The sequence below is a fragment of the Arvicola amphibius genome, chromosome 13, assembly GCF_903992535.2.
Source record: "Arvicola amphibius chromosome 13, mArvAmp1.2, whole genome shotgun sequence".
NCBI lineage: Eukaryota > Metazoa > Chordata > Mammalia > Rodentia > Cricetidae > Arvicola > Arvicola amphibius.
This window is the reverse complement of record NC_052059.1, coordinates 69,918,434-69,944,618: the sequence shown is the minus strand read 5'-3', so window position 1 is coordinate 69,944,618 and position 26,185 is coordinate 69,918,434. Positions and strand designations below refer to the sequence as shown.

The window sequence follows — 26,185 nt, the reverse complement described above, 5'->3', positions numbered from 1 at the left end:
AAGATTAGCCATATTCCATCTTCTCATACTTCCTCATCTTATGCATTATTCCAAACTTTTTAAATACACTTATATAAAAGCATGCAGTACTTGGCTTCCCATGACTGACTCATTTAACTTAACATAATGTTCTCTTGTCTAATCCATATTGCTTTAAATTACACAATTTTATCATTTCTGTGTTTGAATAATATTCTACAGTATATACATACACACCCAAATGTGTTTTGATTGATTAAAATTCTAATTTTAGTGTCTTCAAAAGCTTCTGTATTGCACACTTCATATCTTTGTTTCTCAGACTATAGACCATAGGATTAACAAGTGGAGTAACAACAGAATAAATCAGAGTCACAGGCTTCTGCATTCCAGGGGTATGCTCAGCTGTTGGGATCACATACATGACCATAACTGATATATAGAAAAGATAAACTACAGTCATATTGGGACCACAAGTGGAGAAGGCCTTTCTTTGTCCATCTCCTGAAGGAATTCTAAACACAGCTCGCAGGACCAATATATAAGATCCCATGATGCAGGAGAAAGGAATAAAGAGGAGTAGAGACATTAGTATTGCCCATAAAAATTCCATCAGTGGGGCTCTAGAATAGCTGAGGGCCAACAGAAGACCTAGGTCACATAGGAAATGGTCTATAATCCTAGACTCACAGAAGAACATCTGGGAGATGATGATAATGGGGGCAAGGAACCACAAGAAACCAAGCATTCAGCAACTGATCACAAGGATGTTATAGAGGTGCCCCTTCATAAGAGCAGGATAGTGTAGTGGCCTGCAGATGCCAACATAGCGATCAAAGGCCATAACTACCAAGAAAAAGCATTCTGTAGAACCCAAGGAGAAGAAGAAATAGAACTGCAAGAAGCACCCAGAGAAGGAGATGACCTTGGTGTCACATAGGAAGTTGGCCATCATGTTAGGGATCATGGAGGTGACATACCAGATCTCCAGGGAGGAAAAGTTGGCCAGCAGGAGGTACATGGTGGTGTGGAGTCTCTGATCCCAGGACACAGCACAGATGATGAAAGCATTGTCCATGAGGGTGAGGAGGTAGACAATAAAGAATAGCACAAAGAGGAGGATGTGCCCTTCCCTGGGGTAGGGGAATCCCAGGAGGATGAAGCCAGAGATGGTGCTGGAGATGCTGGGGCTGCTAAGGGTTTTCATCTGTCTGTGAGCTGTAAAGCACCAGAAATGGTTGAATATCCTAGAAATAGCTGAGGGTGTTTAAATTTTGAACAAATAGAAAACATAATACTTTGCTCATCATCTCATTTTCAAGGAGAGAAAGTCATCTTCAGTGATGGAGCTCATGTTCCAGTCAGCAGTTCTGCATCCCCACATTGGTGGCACTGGATAAAGCTACTAAGCCAAAAAGCAGAAACACATGACAGTGGTAAAGGACTGTTGATAAGAGGGAGGTTGTGCCACACCTGCTGTTTCCATTCTTCTATTGAGGGGCACCTAGGTTGTTTCCAGGTTCTGGCTATTACAAATAGTATTGCTATGAACATAGTTGAACTAATGCTTTTGTAGAATGATTGAGCATCTCTTGGGTATATTCCCAAGAGTGGAATTGCTGGGTCCTGACATAGTTGACTCCGTTTCCTGAGAAACCACCACACTAATTTCCAAAGTGGTTGCACAAGTTTTCATTCCCACCAACAATGGATGAGTGTTCCCCTTACTCCACATCCTCTCCACCATAGGCTATAATTGGTGTTTTTGATTTTAGCTATTCTTACAAGTGTAAGATGGTATCTCAGAGTTGTTTATGCTATTTGTGGCTATTGTGAAAGGTGATGTTTCTCTGATTTCCCTCTCTGCTTCTTTGTTCATTGTGTATAGGAAGGTAACTGATTTTTTGGAGTTGATCTTGTATCATGCCACATTACTAAAGGTATTTATCAGCTGTAGGAGTTCTTTGGTAGAGTTTTGGGGAGGCTTATGTACACTATCATATCATCTGCAAATAATGAAAGTATGACTTCTTCCTTTCCAATTAGAATCTCCTTGATCTCCTTATGCTGTCTGATTGCTATTGCTAGAACTTCAAGCACAATATTGAAGAGGTATGGAGAAAGTAGACAGCCTTGTCTTGTTCCTGATTTTAGTGGGATGGCTTTGAGTTTCTGTCCATTTAATTTGATGTTAGCTGTCAGCTTGCTGCATAATGCTTTTATTATATTTAGGAATGAATCTTGTATCCCTAATCTCTCCAAGACCTTTATCATAAAGGGGTGTTGAATTTTGTCAAATGTTTTTCAGCATCTAATGAAATGATCATATGGTTTTTTCCTTCAGTTTATTTATATGATGGATTACATTGATAGATTTTCATATGTTAAAACAGCCCTGCCTCTCTGGGATAAGCCTACTTGATTATAATGTGTAATTTTTTGGATGTGTTCTTGGATTCAGTTTGCCAGTATTTTATTGAGAATTTTTGCATCGATGTTCGTGAGTGAGATTGGTCTGTAATTCTCTTTCTTCATTAAGTCTTTGTGTAGTTTTGGTGTCAGGGTGACTGTAGCTTCATATAAGCAGCTTGGCAATGACTCCTTTGTTTTTAGTTTGTGAAACACATTAAGGAGTATAGGTATTAGCTCCTCTTGTAAGTTCTGATAAAATTCTGCATTGAAACCATCTGGTCCAGGGCTTTTTTTGGTAGGAGGATTTCTGATGACAGATTCTAATTCCTTGTGATTTATAGGTATATTTAAACTGCTCAGCTGGTCTTGATTTAATTTTGGTATATGGTACTTATCTTTAAAAAGTGTCCATTTCTTACACATTTTCCAACTTTGTGGAATACAGGCTTTTGTAGTAAGATCTAATGATTCTCTGAATTTCCTCTGTGTCTGTGGTTATGTCCCCCTTTTCATTTCTGATCTTAAAAATTAGTGTGTTCTCTCTCTGTGGTTTGATTAGTTTGGATAGGGGTTTGTAAATCTTGTTGATTTTCTTCAGGAACCAGGTTTTTGTTTCATTGATTCTTGGATTGTTTTCTGTGTTTCTATTTTGTTGATTTCAGCCCTCAGTTTATTTCCAGTCTTCTACTCCTCCTGGGTGAATCTGCTTCTTTTTTTTCTAGAGCTTTCAGCTGTGCTGTTAAGTCTCTAATGTGTGCTTTCTCCATTTTCTTTATGTGGGCACTTAGTGCTATGAACTTTCCTCTTAGCACTGCTTTCATAGTGTCTCATAGGTTAGGGTATGATTTGTCTTTATTTTCACTGAATTCAAAGAAGACTTTAATTTCTTTCTTGGCCCAGGGGTGGTTAAGTAGTTGACTGTTCAGTTTTCATGAGTTTGTAGGCTTTCTGGGGTTATAACTGTTGTTGAACTCTAACTTTATTCTATGGTGATCCAATAGTACACAGGTGGTTACTACAATTTCTTTGTATCTATGGAGGTTTGCTTTGTTACCAAGTATGTGATCAATTTTAGTGAAGGTTCCATGTGATGCTGAGAAGAAGGTATATTCTTTTCTGTTTAGGTAGAATGTTCTATAAATGTCCAGTTTTTAAATTAACAAAGACATTTAAAATCTTCCAAAAGAAATCTCATTTTGGGGGTACCTCTTTCTTATATCCAAATTCCTAGTGATAAAACCAAATGAACTTCCTATTAAGAAAGAAGGAAGATTATTAACTGGGTCAAATCATTTAGATTCCTAATATAAATGTTAATTTGAGGGGATAGGAGAGATGGCCTAGCATTATCTCCACCTCCAACCTCAGGAGAAACCAACACTTCTAGCCTCTGTGTAAACCTGAACTCAAATGTACATCTTCCAACATACACATAATTAAAAACAACAAAAATGAGTCAAAATTGTTTGAGATAAAGGCAGCAGATACAGTAAAAGATGCAGCAGAGTCAAGGCCCAGAGAAATTTATCTCAGATTTATATTAGAGTAACTCCAAGAAATTACTCAAACATTTGGTTGATACTTTTATATCAAATTATACAAAACAAACTGCACTGACAATATTCATGGTATTTTGTAATTTCAGTGAGCATATTTCTTGATTAAGTGAATATTTAATATTTTCGCTATTAAAAACTTCAATAATAATAATTATTCTCATTGAGAATTAGATAAATACTATTTGCCAAGTGCCTATCATCCAGTTAGCACACTCTATTGTACTTATGTAAAATTAATCTCTGAAGAGTGTCCACCTGTGTCCTCAAAAGGATGTGCTCTTTTGGAAGATAAGACTCCAGCATGTATTATGACTCTTAAGTTGCACAATTAAGGAAAATTCTACAAAGCACATATTTACTTCTATTAATTTCTTCTAATATCCAGTGATATAGTAATGTCTTACAGAAAGGGTTATTGTGAAGTGTGCTGAGTGAGGTAATTAATAGAAAAGGTGAAGGCATATCCTATATACAACACTGCATAGACTTTCACAAAGTGAAGCGTGAACTGTTTTCAGGGCCATAGATTCATCAACTCTATTTTACCATTTTCCTTAGCTAACCACTACGTTACCTTCTTTCTTGACTCAGAAGAGACACTATCAAGAGAAGCATCTTGAATCCTTCTTCCAGGATTTTCTGCATGCAGATTTAGCTGACTTACTAATAGGTAACTAGAAAAGAAAGTGCAAAATACATTGTCCTGAAGGTCAGTGGAAAATTTTCTGAATTATCCTGGTGTGTTAGGCAGGGCATGCTCTTTGCTCTTTGAAGATTCTTTTTTTCTAGAGAGTAGTGTCAGGACACAGCTCTTCACTACTTATTCCCTTGCTCTCTTCTGTACTCTGGGCATTGTGTCGCAATTTCTGGTTCTTATTTTCACCCACGAATAGAGGACATCATTCATTTTGTTGCATCTTAATCTCTTAGATGTCTTTAGAGGGGCAATTGTTTAGTTCAGCAGTCTCTCACCAGAAAAATGGTTTGCATGTTACAGGAGATCATCTGTCAGTCTTGTGACAAGTTGACGTCAAGTGTGGGTTCTGATGACAGATCATCCTCCCTTCTAGGAAGAGATACCCTGGAGAAGTACTGGGTAGGTCTGTGAAATTTCACCAACTCTCACACACTCTGTAGACCATTATAGTGACTTCTTTACCTTTTATTATATTTTTAAAAAAATACCAATCCAAGTTTCCACTCCCTCTCCTCTTCCCATTCTCTCAATACACCCTCCCATCCCACCCCCAAATAATCCTAAGAGAAGGTAAGGCACCCTTACCTGTGGTATGTCCAAGGCCCTCCCTACTGTGTCTAGGCTGAGCAAGGTATACATCCAAAGAGAATAGGATCCCAAAAAGCTACTACATGCAGTAGGGATAAGTCCAAGTGCCACTGCCAGTGGCACTTAAGTCTGTTCCAGCCATGCAACTGTCAACCATATTTAGGGGGACTAGTTTGGTCGTATGCTTTTTCCTTCCCATTCTGGCTGGAGTTGATGAGCTCCTATTAGCTCAGGTAAACTTTCTCAGTGGGAAAACCCATTGAACCCACCAAGAGGTCATGGTCTTGACCTCTTTGCTAATATTCTCATTCCCTCTACTGGACATTGGGAGCTCAATCCAGTGCTCTGATATGGGTCTCTGCCTCTGTTAGCATCAGTTGCTGGATTAAGGTTCTATGGTAATATTTAAGGTAATCATCAGTCTGACAACAGGTCAAGTCAAGATCAGGCCCCCTTTTCTCTATTGATTAGGGTCTCAGCTGGGGTCATCCTTGTGGATTCCTGGGAATTTCTCTAGAGTCAGGTTTCTACTAACCCTATAATGGCTCCCTCAATCAAGATATCTCTACCCTTGCTCTCATCTCTGTTCTTCCTCCATCTCAACTTTCCCATTTCCTCAATTTCCCCACAACCCTCCCCTTCTCTTTCCTGTCCCCATGCTCCAAATTTTGGCAAGCAATCTTGTCTGTTTCCAATGTCCAGGTAGGTTTATACATGCTTTTTAGGGGGGGTTCACTTTATTACTTAGCTTCTCTAAGATCATGAACTATAGGTTCAAAGTCCTTTGTTTACACCTAGTATCCACTTATGAGTGAGTACATACCAACCTTTCTCTTTGCAAACAAAGTTGCTTAATTATAATGCCCCTAGCTGTAGAATAATGCTTTTGAGGAAAATTTATGTTAGCTGAGGATACTCAGGAGGACAAACAATAGTTATTCTGCAGCAGTATGCACAGAATCTATAATTTGGGTCTCCAAACTTCAATACTTCTTCATCCCTAATAAAGTAAGGTTTTTCTTTTTCATTGTTTTTTTTTTCTTATGTCTTGTGATGGTTTGAAAGAAAATGGCCCCCATATATTCATTTTCATTGCACAGGGATTGGCACTAATAGGAGTTGTGGTTCTGTTGAAGTAAGTGTGACCTTATTTGGGGAAGTGTGTCAACAGAGATTACTGGCCAATAAGTGTTTTATTAAAGCAATACAACTAACAAATCTTTACAGAATATAAGACCATTGTCCCATAGCAGAAGTGTGTCACTGGAAGTGGGCTTAAGATTTCAGAAGCTCAAGAAAGGTCCAGTGTAACTCAGTCTTCCTACTGGCTACTGATCCAGATCCAGATGTAGAACTCTCAGCTACATATCCAATACCATGTCTGTTGCATGTCACCATACTTCCTGGCATGATGGTAATGGACTAAATCATTTAACTTTAAACCAGCCCCAATGAAATGTTTTCCATTATAAGAGTTTCCATGGTCATAGTGTCTCTTCAACAAGACATGTTTATATTAGTTCTTAAAGAATTTGTGTATCTGTTTATAGTCATCACTCTAACTCCTACAAGATCTGTCTACTTTCCCAGGTACCCAATGTTGCATACGATTTTTTCAAACCTGTCAATTCCAATTTATGTTGCCCATATACTGTTAGATGTATAATTTTCTACTCAAGGATGTTGCAGTTACCAGGTATCACACTCTTAAAGAAAACTAATTCTATCAAGGTAGTGGTGGTGGAGGCCTTTAATTACAGCACTTAGGAGACAGAAGCAGTGAGATCTCTGTGAGTTCAAGGCCAAGAAGGCAGCAAAGCAACACAGATAAACCCTGTCTCAAAAAAAAAGAAAGAAAGAAAGAAAAAGAAAACTGATTTTCTCTCTCTTAGAAGATATCAATTGCAAATTGATATTAAGTTGGGGGACAGCCTTCATTCTCAGCTTCTTTCTCCATGCTAGGATTTTGGCAATTTTGAACATTTAGGTCTTGTGCATGCTGTCACAACCACTGAGTTCACACATGCAATTGCCCTGTGGTATCTGGGAAGCAGTATTTTTTATAGTCATCCATGCCTCTGTCTCTTGAAAATTTTATGCCCCCTCTGATCCCAATAATTTCTGAGTCTTTGAAGGAGAGGGTGTGATAAAGATTTACCATTTAGTGAGGAGAATTCCACAATCTCTTATTTATGCATCTTGTCCAGTTGTGAATCTAAGTGTTAATAACCAGCTACTGGAAAAGCTAACTTCTGTGATGTGGGTTGAGAAATGCATATTATATTGTGGGTATAATAATGTTATTAGGAATCAATTTAATACTATATCCACATAGAATAATAGTAGATTCTCCTATGGGATTTATAAATTCTCTAGATACAGGTTCGTGGCTTGAGAACCATATTAGTGTGGGTTTTTCCATGTGGAGCAGGTCTCAACACTAACAAGAAAGTACTTGGTTATTCCCTGGGCTTTGTTTGCCATAATTGCACTGGTGGTCATGTCTTGTCAGACATTAGTTATATACAATCATTATTGTATATTTTAGAGGCATCAGAGCTATGTAAGACCGATGAATACATTCTTATCCGGTAGCATGCATAACATCTACCTGCACAATGAAAGCTAGCCATTAGGGATGAAACTTCAATATTGGTTTCTCTATGTTCTCTAACTCAAACATGTGGTGTCTCCAACAACAAGGTTCTACCATCATGTTCTGGAGGATAAATAAAAGCAATGGGTTCATCCTGTAATGTTTAGGCATCTATAGTACCACTCTGGCCAGCAACTCCAAAAGAAGTAAGCTATTACTATCACTGGGCTTTTGATTTGTTAATCTGTGGTGAATAGAAGCACTGTTGTTATCCTTTTATAGAAGGACTCTGTTTTAGCTCTTTTTATAAATGCTAATGTACATATTTTAGGAAGAGTCTATGCTTGTAGGCTTCCAAATGACTTTTAAAATGGTTTTTAGGTATGGAGAGAGTAAACAGCCTTGTCTTGTTCCTGATTTTAGTGGGATGGCTTTGAGTTTTTCTCCATTTAGTTTAATGTTAGCTGTTTGCTTGCTGTATATTGCTTTTATTATATTTAGGAATGAACTTTGTATCCCTAATCTCTCCAAGACCTATATCATAAAGGGGTGTTGATTTTGTCAAATGCTTTTTCAGCATCTAATGAAATTATCATGTTTTTTTCCTTCAGTTTATTTATATGATGGATTACATTGATAGATTTTCATATGTTAAAGCAGCCCTGCTTCTCTGGAATGAAGCCTACTTGATCATAATGTATGATTTTTTGGATGTGCTCTTGGATTCAGTTTGCCAGTATTTTATTGAGAATTTTTGCATCAATGTTTATGAGTGAGATTGGTCTGTAATTCTCTTTCTTCGTTAATTCTTTGTGTAGTTTTGGTATCAAGGTGACTGGAGCTTCATAAAAGGTGTTTGGCAATGACTCATTGGTTTCTATTTTGTGAAACACATTAAGGAATAGAGGTATTAGCTCCCCTTGGAAGGTCTGGTAGAATTCTGCATTGAAACCATCTGGTTCAGGGCTTTTTTGGTAGGAGGGTTTCTGATGAGAGCTTCTAAGTCCTTGCAGTTTACAGGTCTATTTAAACTGTTCACCTGTTCTTGATTTAATTTTGGTAAATTGTACTTATCTTAAAAAGCGTCCATTTCTTTCACATTTTCCAATTTGTGGCATACAGGATTTTGTAGTAAGATCTAATGATTCTCTGAATTTCCTGTGTCTGTGTTATGTCCCACTTTTCATTTCTGATCTTGTTAATTTGTGTATTCTCTCTCTGTTGCTTGATTAGTTTGGCTAGCAATAAGACAGCATAAGGAGATCAAGGGGATTAGAACTGGAAAGGAAGAAGTCAAACATTCGTTATTGGCAGATGACATGATAGTATACATAAGTGACCCCAAAAACTCTACCAAAGAACTCCTACAGCTGATAAACACCTTTAGCAATGTGGCAGGATACAAGATCAACTCCAAAAAATCAGTTGCCCTCCTATACACAAAGGATAAAGAAGCAGAGAGAGAAATCAGAGAAACATCACCTTTCACAAAAACCACAAATAGTAGCCGGGCGGTGGTGGCAAATGCCTTTAATCCCAGCACTCGGGAGGCAGAGGCAGGTGGATCTCTGTGAGTTCGAGGCCAGCCTGGTCTACAAGAGCTAGTTCCAGGACAGGCTCTAAAAAAGCTGCAGAGAAACCCTGTCTCGAAAAACCAAAAAAAAAAAAAAAAAAAAGAATAACCACAAATAGTATAAAGTATCTTGAGGTAAGTCTGACCAAGAAAGTGAAAGATCTATTTGACAAGAACTTTAAGTCTTTGAAGAACGAAATTGAAGAGGATACCAGAAAAGGGAAGAATCTCCCTTGCTCTTGGATTGGGAGGATCAATATAGTAAAAATTACAATTTTACCAAAAACAATCTATAGATTCAATGAAATCCCCATCAAAATCCCAACAAAATCCTTCACAGACCTTGAGAGAAAAGTAATCAATTTTATAGGAAAAAAAAACCAAGATAGCCAAAACAATCCTATACAATAAAAGTACTTCCAGAGGCATTACCATCCCTGACTTCAAACTCTATTACAGAGCCACAGAAATATAAACAACTTGGTATTGGCACAAAAACAGGGATGTTGACCAATGGAATCGAATCAAAGACTCACATATTAACCCACAAACCTATGAACACCTGATTTTCTACAAAGAAGCTAAAAGTATACAGTGGAAGAAAAAAAGCATCTTCAACAAATGGTGCTGGCAGTACTGGTTGTCAACCTGTAGAAGAATGAAAGTGATCCATTTCTATCACCATGCACAAAACTCAAGTCCAAATGGATTAAAGACCTCAATATCAATCTGACCACACTGAATCTGATAAAAGGGAAAGTGGGAAGTTGTCTATAACACATGGGCACAGGAGACCACTTCCTACATAGAACCCCAGTAGCACAATAAGGGCCACTTTGAATAAATGGGACCTCTTGAAACTGAGAGGCTTCTGTAAAGCAAAGGACACTGTCAAAAAGACAAATAGGCAACCTACTGACTGGGAGAAGATCTTCATCAACCCCACATCAGACAAAGGTCTGATATCCAAAATATATAAAGAACTCAAGAAACTAGACTTTAAAATGCTAATTAACCCAATTAAAAAATGGGGCACTGAACTGAACAGAGAATTCTCAACAGAAGAAGTTCGAATGGCCAAAAGACACTTAAGGTCATGCTCAACCTCCTTAGCGATTACGGAAATGCAAATCAAAACAACTCTAAGATACCATCTTACACCTCTCAGAATGGCTAAAATCAAAAACACCAATGACCCCCTATGCTGGAGAGGATGTGGAGTAAGGAGAATACTCATCCATTGTTGGTGGGAATGCAAACTTATGCAACCACTTTGGAAATCAGTGTGGCAGTTTCTCAGGAAACTGGGAGTCAACCTACCTCAGGACCAAGCAATGCCACTTTTGGGAATATACCAAAGAGATGCCCAATCATACTACAAAATCATTTGTTCAACAATGTTCATAGCAGTACTATTTGTCATAGCCAGAACCTGGAAACAACCTAGGTGCCCTCAATAGAAGAATGGGTAAAGAATGTGTGGCACATATACACTTTAGAGTTCTACTCAGCGGTAAAAAACAATGACATCTTGAATTTTGCTTGCAAATGGATGGGAATAGACAACACTTTACTGAGTGAGGCAACCCAAACCCAAAAAGAGGTATATGGTATGTACTCACTCATAAGTGGATTCTAGCCATAAATAAAGGACATAGAGCCTATAATTCCTGAGCCTAGAGAAGCTAAATAAGAAGGTGAACCCAAAGGAAAGCATATTGTTATCATCCTGCATATTTGAAATGTACAAAATTGCAAGGCAGGAGTTGGGAGCACGGGGGTGTAAGTGAGGTGGGGATAAGGGGAGATGCGGGTAGAGAAGGGAGAAGTAGAGGATGGGGAGAGCTTGAGGGAATGGATTGGTTGGGAACGAGGAGGGGTGGTTGGGGGAGCAGGGAAGTATATATCTTAATTATGAGAGCCATTTTAGGGTTGGCAAGAGTCTGGACTCTAGACGGGTTCCCAGGTGTCCAAGGAGATATCCCCAGCTTGTTTATTGGGCAGCAGAGGAAAAGGTGCCTGAACTGGCCTTGTCCTATAGCCACACTGATGATTATCTTCCATATTACCATAGAACCTTCATCTGGTGATGGGTGGAGATAGAGACAGAGACCCACAATGGAGCACTGGACTGACCTCCAAGGTCCAAATGAGGAGCAGAAGGAGGGAGAATATGAGCAAGAAAGTCAGGACCGTGAAGGGTGCATTCACCCACTGAGATGGTGGGAGAGATCTATCGGGAGATCACCAAGACCTGTTGGAATGGGACTGATGGAAGATGTGATCAAACTGGACTCTTTGAATGTGGCTGATGGTGGAGGCTGACTGAGAAGCCAGGGACAAAGGCGATGGGCTTTGGACGGGCTCTGTGTGAGCCTTGCCAGTTTGGAATTTCACCTTCCTGGACCTGGGGGGAGTTGGGAGGACTTTGGACTTACCATAGTGTAGGGAACCCTGATGGCTCTTTGGCCTGGAGAGGGAGGGCGTGGGGGTATGTGTGGAGGGGAGGGGAGGAAAGTGGGAGGGGGGAGGAGATGAAAATTTTTAATAAAAATAAAAGAAAAAAATGAAAACAAACAAATAAAAAATTGGTTTTTAGTGTTATTTAATCCTGATATCCTCCCTTTCTCTGCCCTATCTCTACTCCCCTAACACCATTTAATTCTTTCTATTCCATTATTTAATTTTAATTCTTTATATCACTGTATTCTATCTTCCCTTCCTTGGAATCCCTCAATTTTATGACCTCTATTTGTCTTCCAAGTTAGACACACATATCTTAATGGACAAAGAGTCCATTCATAAAAGAGAGTATGTGATGTTTGTCTTTCTGGGTCTGGGTTTCTCAGTGATTGATTTCTGTTCCATCCATTTGCGTGCTGGTTCCATTTAATTCACAACTCCGAAATATTACATTATATGATTGTTCCAATTTCTTATTCATTCTGTAGCTGGTGGACTAGACACTAATTCTGTGTCAGATGGCAAAGGACTTCTAACCATTTTACAGGCTTACTCTTCATTCAAGTGATGGTGGTTTTTTTTTTCCATAGAAATGTTTTTAGTTTCATGAGGTCCCATTTACTAACTATTGCTCTTAATACCTGTACTACTAAGATCCTATACAGAAAATACTTTTCTGTTCAATGAGTTAAGGGATATACCCCCCTACCTTTGAGATTAAAGCTACCATGTCTTGTATTGAAGTTCTTGATCCATTTGGATTTCATTTTTGTGAGGGATAGACATAAATAGCTGAATTAATTCTTCTGCATGTAGCTGTCCAGTTTGATTGACATCGTTTGTCAAAGATGCTATTTTCCAATGTGTAGTGTTCGTACTTACAAAGTGTCCTCTTTGTTAAAATCAGGTGACTTTAGAAATTTGCGTATGTTTACAGGTCCTCAGTTCTATTCCATTGATCAGTGTGTCTGTTTGTAGTGTTAATTTCATGCTGTTTTAGTTATTATAACTCTGAACCATATCTTACAATTGGGAATGATACCTGTAGCAATTTTTATTTAATTGTACACGATTGTTTTGATGCTCTTGGATCTTTTGTTTTTCCATTTGAAATCTAAGCTTTCCTACTCGAGTTCTAGGAAGAACTACATTGGAATTTTGGATTTAAATCAGTCTTCTATTTAAATCCAGTGTTCCACCTGTCTGTTTTTATGCCAATACCATGTTCATTTTATTACTATGGATCTGTTGTAGAGTTGAAATCAGGGTTGGTGATACTTCTAGAAGTTCCTTTATTGTACAGGATTGTTTAAACTATCCTGGCTTTTTGTTTTTCCCTATGAAGTTGAGTATTTTTTTTTCAAGATCTGTAAAGGATTGTATTGAAATTTGATGGAAATTTCAATGAATCTGTACATTGTTTTAAGTAAGATGGCTATTTTTGCAATGTTAATCCTACCAATATTTGAGAATTGAGAGATCTTTCCATTGCTGATGTCTTCTTCAAATTATTTTTTCCAAGATTTAAAGTTCTTGTCATGTAGGTCTTTCATGTGTTTCAATAGATATATATTTATATATCTTATATATATGTATATATATACACATATATATATATATAATTTTATATTTTTTAGTATTTGTGACTATCAAGAAGGGTGTTGTTTCTCTGTTTTCTCAGCCTTCTTTTCATTTGTTTCTTTTTCTTGTTTTTTTTCTTATTTTTAATTACATTAAAAAATACCAATCCAAATTCCCACTTCCTCCCCTCCTCCCACTCCCTCCACATACCCTTCCACCCCTACCTCTTCCAATTATAAGAGAGGACAAGGCACTTTGCCCTGTGGCAAGTTTAAGGTTCTCTCTACAACATGTAGGTTGAACAAGGTATAAACCCAAATAGAATAAGATCTCAAAAAGCCAGAACGTGCAGTAGAGACAATTCCCAGTGCCAATGTCATTGGCCCCTCAGGCTACCCCAACTGTCAACCACATTTACAGGGACTAGTTTGATCCTATGCTTGTTTACTTACAGTCCAGTTAAAGTTGATAAGCTTCAATTAGCTCAGGCAAACTGTCTCAGTGGGTCAATCCCTCATGGTCTTGACCTCCTTGATCATATTCTCACTCTTTCCACTCTTCAACTGGACCTTGGGAGCTCAGTCCATGCTCCAATGTGGTTCTCTGCCTCTGTTTCCATCTGTGGTTGAAAAAATGTTCATGGCGATATTTAAGATAATCATTAGTCTGACTGCAAGGCAAGTTCATGAACCCACTCTCTATTGATTAGAGTCTTAGCTGGGATTATTCTTGTGGATTAATGGGAATTTTTTAGAGTCAGGTTTCTAGCAAACCCCATAATGGTTCTCTCAATCAAAATATCTTTTTCCTTGCTCTTATATCTGTTCTTCCTTCATATCAACTGTCCCATTTCCTCAAGTTCTTCTCAACCCTCCCATTCTGTCCTTCCTTCTACACCTTGCCTTGATGTTCCCAATTTTGTCAGGCAATCATGTCTTTTTCCAGTTCCCAGGTGTGTCTATATATGTTTTTCTTTGGGTTCACCTTATCACTTAGCTTTTCTAGAATCATGAATTAGAGGCTCAATTACCTTTGTTTATGGCTAGTATCCAATTATAAGTGAGTACATACCATATTTATTTTGGGGGTCTGTGTTACCTCACTTAGGAAAGTGTTTTCTAATTCAATCCATTTGCATGCAAAATTCAAGATGTCATTGTTGTCTACCACTGAATAGTACTCTAATGTGTAAATGTGCCACACATTCTTTATCCATTCTTCAGATGAGGGGCATCTAGGTTGTTTCCAGGTCGTGCTATTAAAAATAATGCTGCTCTGAACAGAGATGAACAAATGCTTTTGTAGAATAATTGAGCATCTCTTGAGTATATTCCCAAGTGGTATTGCTAAATCCTGAGGTAGGTTGATTCCCAATTTTCTAGGAAGCTAGAACCCTGTGTAAGTCATTTATGACTCTGACACATACTGGTGATGTTAAATCCTGTTCTTGTACCTTGACCTTGTACCTTCTCTAATCAGTTGTTACAATTTCCTCAATTATTTCAAATATTTTTACTACTGTCTTTTGTAAAGCCTGAATCTCCTTGCCTACACACACACACACACACACACACACACACACACACACACACACACACATATATATATATATATATATATATATATACTGATTTCAATGAGGCACCTAAGTTTTTCCTTTAAAAATAACATCTCATCCTCGGACATTACTTGAATAGTGTGCAAACTGCATTCCTGAGAGATACTCTATCTACTAACCTTCAAAACATTTTAACAGATTTTGCTTGTCAAATTCAGCAGTATGAATCCTTTCAGATAATTTCCCAGTACCCTTAGACATGGATTCAATTTGACCTACCAAACTAATGTTATCCTTTTCAATGGCATTAATTTTCCACCTAACTTTTGATTTTTGATGGTATCAATCCTGTCAGATAGCTACTCGTTATTAGTCATTAGAAATGACTGTATCATTTCTAAAAATGCCTCATTTTGCACTATTATCAAACCATTTCTTAAGGATATACTCTGAAAAACAAACTATCAATATCCAACAAGTGAATGTATTAAAAACAAACACATTAAGGCTTGAAGAATACCACACATAGTATAAGCAAGGAGGTTATTAAATTCCTGAGTGGTTATACTATCTGCCATCATATAATTTTCAAATTTACTAATTTCCTTATCTCTTAGGAGATTTCAGTAAATTATTGTAGGTATAATAATTTTTATTGGCCAGCAGATGTTGCACTTGCCGCCATCAGGCAGACAGATATGACCTGGCAGTGGAGAGATGTGACCACCATGCTACTTTGGTTCCATACATTTGTGTCTCATTAAATACTGACAAATATGCTTTTCTTGACAAATTTGGAGCAGTTAAATCAATTCCGTACATGGAGAGAATCTTTTTAGTGGCCAGAATATCAAGGAGCACAGAGCACATCAGCAGGGAACACAAAATGTAAGATGTGTAAGTTGCCAAGTATCTGTCAAGGATGAATCTGTCATCCACTGGGATCTACATCCTGATAGTGAGGATAAGTCTGTTTCTAAAGATAAAATGGCCTTGTCTGAGTAAACAACTGTAGGAAGAAGAAATTATAGGCTTTCATGTAGCCCTAGACATTGCATTTAAGTTTCCATTCCCAAATCTACAACACAAACCCCATTCATCCCCTTACCTGCTCCTTTACTTCTGTGCCTGCTCTTCAAAATTTGAAAAAGAGTCTTGTCTGTTGGTTACAAGCTGGTTTTTGTTTTGCCTCCTATCTCTTTAATATGGCTCCGAAATCTAATAGACCCCATGACCTGGCATAATTGGCCAATAAAGATTGACTCTACACTATTTTGTGGAGGTGGTGTGGTTGTTTATTTTTCATGTGTATGTTTTCAAGAGTGAGAAGGAACATGAATGTGGGTGGCTAGGGATGGGGAGAGAGATTCCAGGAAAAGATGTTGGAAGGGAAAATTTGTTATCAAATTATGTTGTTATAAATTCTCAATAAATACATAAAAACATAAACACACTAAAATCAATCAAACAACAAAAACCAACAATGTAGATGTCTCTTTAGAATAATACCTGAAGTTGACTACTGGTATTTACACACACACACACACACACACACACACACACACACACACAAGCACACACATTCAGAAGTCTACTTTTAAAAAATTTGACTCCAAAGAATGATGAAATAATTGTGTAATAATCTAAAAACTAAACATATAGTATAAAGAATGTTAAGAGCCACAAAGGAAAATGGACAAGTAACATATAAAGGAAGACCTATCAGAATTACACCCAACTTCTCAATGGAGATTTTCAAAGGCAGAAAGGCCTAGACAGGCATTTCATAGTAACTGAGATGTCAGATGTCATCCCAGAATGCTATACCCAGCAAAAATTTCATTCACTATAGATAGAGAAAACAATATATTTCATGACAAAACACTATGTTTATAAAATATCTACAAATCAAGTCCAACACAAAGTATTTCAAGATAACTTTATCATAAATAGTGTTGGATTTTGTCAAATGTTTTTTTTCTTTTTTATGATTTTTAATTTATTTTAATTTATTTTTTTATTAAAAATTTCCATCTCCTCCCCTCCTCCTTCCCATTCCCTCCCCTCCCTTCCACCCATACCCCCACTCCACCCCTCTCCAAGACAAAGAGACATCAGGGTTCCCTTCACTATGTTAAGTCCAAGGTCCTCCCAGCTCCCCCTAAGTCCAGGAAGGTGAGCAACCAAACTGACAAGGCTCACAGTGAGCACGTCCATGCTGTAGAGTTCATGTTCATTGACGTTGTCCTTGGTTTCTCAGTCCTCCTCCACCGATATCCAAATTCAGAGAGTCTGGTTTGGTCGCCTGTACCATCAGTCCCATTCCAACTGGACTTGGTGATCTCCCATTAGTTCTGTCCGACCATCTCAATGGGTGAACGCACTCCTCACAGTCCTGACTTCCTTGCTCATGATCTCCCTCCTTTTGATCCTCATCAGGACCTTGGGAGCTCAATCCAGTGCTCCTATGTGGGGCTCTGTCGTTTTCTCCATCCAATGTCAGGTGAAGGTTCTATGGTGATATGCAAACTATTCATGAGTATGGCAATAACATCTGGACATTTCTGGCAACCTCTCCTCAGCTGCCCAAGTACCTAGCTGGAGGCGTCTTCCTGGACACCTGGGAACCCCTCTAGAGTCAAGTCTCTGCCAACTCTAGAATGGCTCCCTTAACTAAGATATATAATTCCTTGTTCCCATATCCACCCTTCGTATATCCCAACCATCCTTTTCCCCCAAGCTTTTCCCATCCTACACTTCACACATTTCTCTCCCTATCCCCCCATTCCCCCATCCCAACCCACCCCCATATTCCCATTTTTTTGTCCGGCAATCTTGTCTACTTCCAGTACCCAGGAGAATAACTATATGTTTTTCTTTGGGTTCACCTTCTTATATAGCTTCTCTAGGATTTTTTACAAATTATAGGCTCGATGTCCTTATGGCTAGAAACCAATTATGAGTGAGTACATCCCATGTTCATCTTTTTGGGCCTGGGTTACCTCACTCAGGATGGTGTTTTCTATTTCCATCCATTTGCATGCAAAATTCAAGATGTCATTGTTTTTTTACCGCCGAGTAGTACTCTAATATGTATATATTCCACACTTTCTTCATCCATTCTTCCACTGAAGGGCATCTAGGTTGTTTCCAGGTTCTGGCTATTACAAATAATGCTGCTATAAACATAGTTGAACAAATGCTTTTGTAATATGATTGAGCATCTCTTGGGTAAATTCCCAAGAGTGGGATTACTGGGTCCTGGGGTAGGTTGATCCCAAATTTCCTGAGAAACCTCCATACTGCTTTCCAAAGTGGTTGCACAAGTTTGCAGTCCCACCAGCAATGGATGAGTGTACCCCTTACTTCACATCCTCTCCAGCAAAGGCTATCATTGGTGTTTTTGATTTTAGCCATTCTGAGAGGTGTAAGATGGTATCTCAAAGTTGTTTTAATTTGCATTTCCCTGATTGCTAAGGAGGATGAGCATGACCTTAAGTGTCTTTTCGCCATTTGAACTTCTTCTGTTGAGAATTCTCTGTTCAGTTCAGTGCCTCATTTTTTAATTGGGTTAATTAGCTTTTTAAAGTCTAGTCTCTTGAGTTCCTTATAAATTTTGGAGATCAGGCCTTTGTCTGTTGCGGGGTTGGTGAAGATCTTTTCCCAGTCAGTAGGCTGCCTTTTTGTCTTAGTGACAGTGTCCTTTGCTTTATAGAAGCTGCTCAGCTTCAGGATGTCCCATTTATTCAATGTTGCCCTTAATGTCTGTGCTGCTGGGGCTATACATAGGAAGCGGTCTCCAGTGCCCAAATGTTGTAGAGTAATTCACACTTTCTCCTCTAACAGGTTCAGTGTGTTCAGATTGATATTGAAGTCTTTAATCCATTTAGACTTGAGTTTTGTGCATGTTGATAAACACGGATCTAGTTTCATTCTTCTACAGGTTGACATCCAGTTATGCCAGCACCATTTGTTGAAGATGCTTTCTTTCTTCCATTGTGTACTTATGGCCCCTTTACCAAAAATCAGTTGCTCATAGGTTTGTGGGTTAAGATCTTGGTCTTCTATTCGATTCCATTGGTCAACTTCTCTATTTTTTATGCCAGTACCAAGCTGTTTTCATTACTGTAGCTCTGTAATAGAGTTTGAAGTCAGGGATGGTAATGCCTCCAGAAGTTCCTTTATTGTATAAGATTGTTTTGGCTATCCTGAGTTTCTTGTTCTTCCATATAAAGTTGATTATTGTCCTCTCAAGATCTGTGAAGAATTTTGATGGGATCTTTAAGGGGATTGCATTAAATCTATAGATTGTCTTCTGTAGTATTGCCATTTTTACTATGTTGATCCTCCCAATCCAAAAGCAAGGGAGATCCTTCCATTTTCTGGTATCTTCTTCAATTTCTTTCTTCAAAGACTTAAAGTTCTTGTCAAATAGGTCTTTTACTTCCTTGGTTAGAGTTACCCCAAGATATTTTATACTATTTGTGGCTATCGTGAAAGGTGACGCTTCTCTGATTTCTTTCTCTGCTTCCTTATCCTTTGTATATAGGAGGGCGAGTGATTTTTTGGAGTTGATCTTGTATCCTGCCACAATACTAAAGGAGTTTATCAGCTGTAGGAGTTCTTTGTTGGAGTTTTTCGGGTCGCTTATGTACACTATCATATCATCTGCAAATAACGAAAGTTTAACTTCTTCCTTTCCAATTCGAATCCCCTTGATGCCCTTGTGTTGTCTTATTGCTAATGCTATAACTTCAAGCACTATATTGAAGAGATAAGGAGAGAGTGGACAGCCTTGTCACATTCCTGAATTTAGCGGGATGGCCTTGAGTTTCTCTCCATTTAATTTGATGTTAGCTGTCAGCTTGCTGTAAATAGCCTTTATTATATTTAGGAATGACCACTGTATCCCTAATCTCTCCAAGACTTTTATCATAAAGGGGTGCTGAATTTTGTCAAATGCTTTTTCTGCATCTAATGAGATGATCATATGGTTTTTATCCTTCAGTTTATTTATATGATCCATTACATTGATAGATTTTCGTATGTTGAACCAGCCCTGCATCTCTGGGATGAAGCCTACTTGATCATAGTGGATAATTTTTCTAATGTGTTCTTGGATTCGGTTTGCCAGTATTTTATTGAGAATTTTTGCATCGATGTTCATTAGTGAGATTGGCCTGTAATTCTCTTTCTTGGTTGAGTCTTTGTGTGGTTTAGGTATCAGGGTAATTGTAGCTTCATAAAAGGAATTTGGCAATGACTGTTCTGTTTCTATATTATGAAATAGCTTAAGGAGTATAGGTATTAGGTCTTCTTGGAAGTTCTGGTAGAATTCTGCATTGAACCCATCAGGTCCTGGGCTCTTTTTGGTAGGGAGGTTTCTGATAACAGTTTCCAATTCTTCGCAACTAACAGGACTATTTAGAGCATTTACCTGGTCCTGGTTTAACTTTGGTATATGGTACTTATCTTAAAAAGTGTCCATTTCTTTTACACTTTCCAATTTTGTGGAATACAGGCTTTTGTAGTAAAATCTAATGATTCTCTGAATTTCCTCTGTGTCTGTGGTTATGTCCCCTTTTTCATTTCTGATCTTAATAATTTGTGTGTTCTATCTCTGCCGTTTGATTAGTTTGGTTACGGGTATTCAATCTTGTTTATTTTCTCCAGGAACCAGCTTTTTGTTTCATTGATTCTTTGGATTGTTTTCTGTGTTTCTATTTTGTTGATTTCTGCCCTCAGTTTGATGATTTCCAGTCTTCTACTCCTCCTAGGTGAGTCTGCTTCTTTTTTTACTAGAGCTTTCAGGTGTGCTGTTAAGTCTCCAATGTTTGCTTTCTCCGTTTTTTTTAATTGGGCACTTAGTGCTATGAATTTTCCTCTTAGCACTGCTTTCATAGTGTCCCATAAGTTTGAGTATGTTGTGTCTTTATTTTCATTAAATTCAAGAAAGACTTTAATTTCTTTCTTTATTTCTTCCTTGACCCAGGTGTGGTTCAGTAGTTGACTGTTCAGTTTCCATGAGTTTGTAGGCTTTCTGGGGGTAGCATTGTTGTTGAATTCTAATTTTAATCCACCCCTTTATGACAAAGGTCTTGGAGAGATTAGGGATACAAGGGTCATTCCTAAATATAATAAAGGCTAGTTACAACAAGCCGACAGCTAACATCAAATTAAATGGAAAGAAACTCAAGGCCATCCCACTAAGTTCAGAAACACGACAAGTCTGTCCACTCTCTCCTTATCTCTTCAATATAGTGCTTGAAGTTCTAGCAATAGCAATAAGACAACATAAGGGAATCAAGGGGATTCGATTTGGAAAGGAAGAAGTTAAACTTTCGTTATTTGCAGATGATATGATAGTATACATAAGCGACCCCAAAAACTCCACCAAAGAACTCCTACAGCTGATAAACACCTTCAGTAACATGGCAGGATATAAGATCGACACCAAAAAATCAGTTGCCCTCCTATACACAAAGGATAAGGAAGCAAAGAGGGAAATCAGAGAAGTATCACCTTTCATGATAGCCACAAATAGCATACAATATCTTGGAGTAACTTTAACTAATGAAGTGAAGGATTTATTTGACAAGAACTTTCTGTCTTTGAAGAAAGAAATTGAAGAGGATACCAGAAAATGGAAGGATCTCCCTTGCTGTGGATTGGGAGGATCAATATAGTAAAATGGCAGTTCTTCCAAAAGCAATCTGTAGATTCAATGCAATCCCCATCAAGGTCCCATCAAAATTCTTCACAGATATTGAGAGGACAATAATCAACTTTATATGGAAAAACAAGAAACCCAGGATAGCAATCTTATACAATAATGGTACTTCTGGAGGCATTACCACCCCCAAAACATTACCATCCATTACCAATACTCAAGTCCAAATGGATTAAAGACCTCAGTATTAATCTGAACACACTGAGCTTGTTAGAGGAGAAAGTGGGAAGTACTCTACAACAAATGGGCACAGGAGACCGTTTGCTACGTATAACCCCAGCTGCACAGACATTAAAGGCAACATTGAATAAATGGGACCTCCTGAAGCTGAGCAGCTTCTGTAAAGCAAAGGACAGTGTCACTAAGACACAAAGGCAGCCTACTGATTGCTTTTTCTTGGGTATCTTTGAGAGATTTATCCATTTCCTCAATCTTTTTGTTTGTCAATTCTATTTCTTTATGGTAGTTTTTCACCTCCTGTTTAAGGTCCTCTAATATTTTCATAATGTTCATTTTAATGTCGATTGTTTTTCTATTTCTTCTGAAGTAGGGTGTTAATTTCCTCTTATTTCATGATCTCTTGTTTCTGGTGATTTCATGTTGCCTTTCAGGTTGTTGGAGGAATTCTTGCATTGGCTCCTGCCCATCTCTTCCTTCAAATGGATCCAGGAGAGTCTTGGTGTCTTTGTCCAGTCTGCTTTGACTGAATCTCTGGGTGGATCTCCTCAGTGCAGGAGCAGGGACTGTTCCTGTCCCTAGGCCTGGATGAAATGCCTCAGCACGGAAACAGGGATCCTCAGTCTTCATTTAATTTTGGAATGTGGTACCTATCCAGAAAATTGTCCATTTTTTTTTACATTTTTCACTGTTGTGGAGTACAGATTTTTGTTTTATGACATAATGATTATCTGGATTTCCTCAGTGTCTGTTGTTATGTCTCCCTTTTTACTCCTGATTTTGTCAATTTAGATGTTCTCTCTCTACCTTTTGATTAGTTTGGATAAGGGTTTGTCTATCTTGTTTATTTTCTCAAAGAACAAGCTCTTTTTAAATTATTCTTTGAATTGTTTCTTTGTTTTTATTTTATTGATTTCATCCCTCAATTTGATTATTTCCTGTTGTCTACTCCTTCTTTTTGTTCTAGAGCTTTCAGGTATGCTGTTAAGTCACTAATGTGAGCTCTCTCCTCTTTCTTTATGTAGACACTTAGTGGTTTGAACTCTTAGCACTGCTTTCATAGTGTACCATAGGTTTGAGCATGTTATGCCTTCATTTTTGTTGAATTCAAGGAAGTCTTTAATTTCTTTCTTTCTTTATACCTTGATCCAGGGTTGGTCCAATAGAGCACTGCTCAATTTCCATGACTTTGTAGGCTTTCTGTGATTAGTGTTGTTGTTCAAATTCTAACTTTAAACCAATGTGATCTGATAAGATACAGAGGGTTACTGCAACTTTTATTGTATCTGTTGAGGTTTGCTTTGTTACCAAGTATGTGGTCAGTTTTAGAGAATGTTCCATGAGATGCTGAGAAGAAGGCATATTCTTCTGTGTTTGTGTAGAATGTTCTGTAGATGTCTGTTAAGTCCAGACACCTGTTAGTTCTCTTATTACTCTACTAAGTTTCTGTCTGATTGACCTTTCCATTAGTGAGAACAGGGTGTTGAAGTCTCCTCCTATTAGTATTTAGGATTTCATGTATGATTAAACTTTAGTAATGTTCCTTTTACAAATGTGGGTGCTCTTGTATTTGGTGAATAGATGTTCAAGATTGAAATTTCATCTTGCTAGATTGTTCCTGTTATGAGTATAAAGTGTCCTTCTCCATCTCTTCTGATTGTGTTAGTTTAAAGTCTATTTTGTTAGATATTAGGGTAGCTACACCTGCTTATTACTTAGGTCCACTTGATTGGGAAATTTTTTCCCAACCCTTTACTCTGAGGTAATGTCTGTCTTTGAGGTTGAGGTGTGTTTCTTGTAAACAGCAGAAGGATGGATTTTGCTTTCATATCCATTCTCTTCTGTGTCTTTTGATAGATGACTCGAGTCCATTGATATTAAAAAAAATATTAGTGACCAGTGATTGTTAATTCCTGTTATTTTTTTTGGTGGTAGTATTTTTGTGTTGCCCTTCTTTGGATTTTGCTGGTGTGACATTATCTGTTGCCTGCATTTTTATGGGTGCAGTTAGCTTTCTTTGGTTGGAGGTTTCCTTCTTGACTTTCTGCAGGGCTGTATTTTTTTGCTACATATTGTTTAAAACTAGTTTGTCATAGAATATTTTGTTTTCTCCATTGATTGTGATAATAAACTTTGCTGGGTATAGTATTCTGGGCTTGCATTAGTGGTCTCTTAGTCTCTGCAGCACATCTATTTAAAGGTTTTATTTGAGAAGTCACGTGTGATTCAGATAGGTCTGCCTTTATAGGTTACATGACTATTTTCCTTTGCATCTCTTCATATTCTTCTTTCTTCTGTATATTTTATATTTTAATTATTACATGGTGAAGGAACTCTGTTTTTTTGGTCCAGTCTATTCTGTGTTTTGTAAGCTTCTTGTACCTTTATAGGAATATCCTTCTTTAGGTTGGAAAAGATTTCTTCTATGATTTTGTTGTTTGGATTTTCTGTGCCTTTGAGAAATTCTTCTCCTTCTTCTAGCCCTATTATTATTTGGTTTGGTCTTTTCATGGTGTCCCAGATTTCCTGAATGTTTTGCGTTAAGATTTTTGAATTTAATGTTTATTTGACCAATGAATCTATTTCCTTTATAGTATCTTCAACACTTGAAATTCTCTCTTCCACCTCTTGTACTCTGTTGGTTATGCTTGCCTCTGTTGTTTCCTTTAATTTACCTAGATTTTCCATAATCAGAATTCTCTCAGTTTGTGTTTATTGCTTTTATTTTAGTCCTTAAGTCTTGAACTGTTTTTCTTCACCTGTTTTATTGGTTTTTTTTCTTGGTTTTCTTGGGTTTCTTTGAGAGATTTATTAATTTTTTTCAATTTTTGCTTGTCTTTTCCTCCATTTCTATACAGGAATTTTTCATTTCTGATGGGGGTGGTCCATTGGTAATTAGAATTAACCAGACCAGTTTAATATAATAGATTCAGCTTTAATAAACAGAAGAAAGGGAACTTACAAAACCAGGGTTCCAGTGATACAGGAGCTCAGGGAACAAAAGAGACCAAGGCGAGAAAGTGCACCTGGAACTTTTATCTGTTTTACTTGGCCTCAGGGGCACACACCCTAAACAGAATGTATTTGGCTGAACTTCCCTATCATCTCCCCTTTTTGTCTAAACATGATTGAACCAAACCCAATACAACTAAATAGAGTAAGAACAGATACCAAATATAAAATTACAAACAACAAACAATATCAAGCAAGAAGCATATAACAAAAGTTTTACTAAGCATTCTATTTCAAGGAGTCTAAATAATGTATTGAAATTAAGTTTAGTGAAATCATGAGAAGAATAACAATTATCTAATCTTCAACTCCATCAAAGATCTGAGAAGGGAAGTAATATTACTTGAGCAACCAGGAAGTACAAATGAGAGACTTCTAAAATGTGCAACAAATGACAGAGACAACTGACTACCTGGGCAATCACCCAAAGTCTCATTTGCAATGTTGAAGCAACCAGCTTTGGCTAAGGCCTAACATAACTGACATGCCATTTTCAAAGGCAAGAAACGTTATAGAACTATCTTACCCTGTCTTGGCAGGATATGGCAGTCCTGTTTTTATTCATTTATGGATACTCCATATCTCTGTCAGTGGTCGAGGTATGGGCTTTTCTTTGCCCAAGGGCCAGTTCTGCCAAGAAGAAGACAAACTCCAAGTGAAGTGTCTTTGATGCTCATCGTTCTCCCGGGAGTAGACTAGTGTTGCCAGGAGTGACTGTGTCTCATTAGCATGGAACTCTAGGTTAGATAAAAGGCCATTTTCTACAGGTCTTCAAAGAGGTTGAAGATTATACTATCTATACTAAATATAGTTTCTATGTATTTAAAGAACCTGATTAGCGTAAATATAAATATGACAAACATATATGACTATTGATTTATAATTATTGATACCTATCTAACTTGAAGACTAAGAGAATAAACAACTGCGCAATAAATGAGGACAATGACCTCCAAGTGTAAACAATGTATATCATTACATAAATAATTTCAGAGGTAGAAATGTACATTGAATTATGGTAAATATGTATGTGTGTGTGTGTGTGTGTGTATATATATATCAATACAATATGTATATATATGTGTGTGTATCAATACATAACAAATGTTTTAAACAGAGGTAGAAGCATACTCACATACAATATTCAATGTACTTTAACTTTGTATCAATATATAATAATGAACACCAATACAATTTTCTAAAAACAATAACCCACAAATACCAATATATTATTGTCCCAACACCAATTAATCCATATAT

General features: G+C 37.6%; 1 pseudogene; it reads right to left on the bottom strand.

Moving 5' to 3' along the window:
• Nucleotides 1–235: 235 nt before the first annotated feature.
• LOC119799888 lies at nt 236–1,186 on the bottom strand (annotated as a pseudogene).
• Between the last annotated feature and the right edge of the window lie 24,999 nt (nt 1,187–26,185).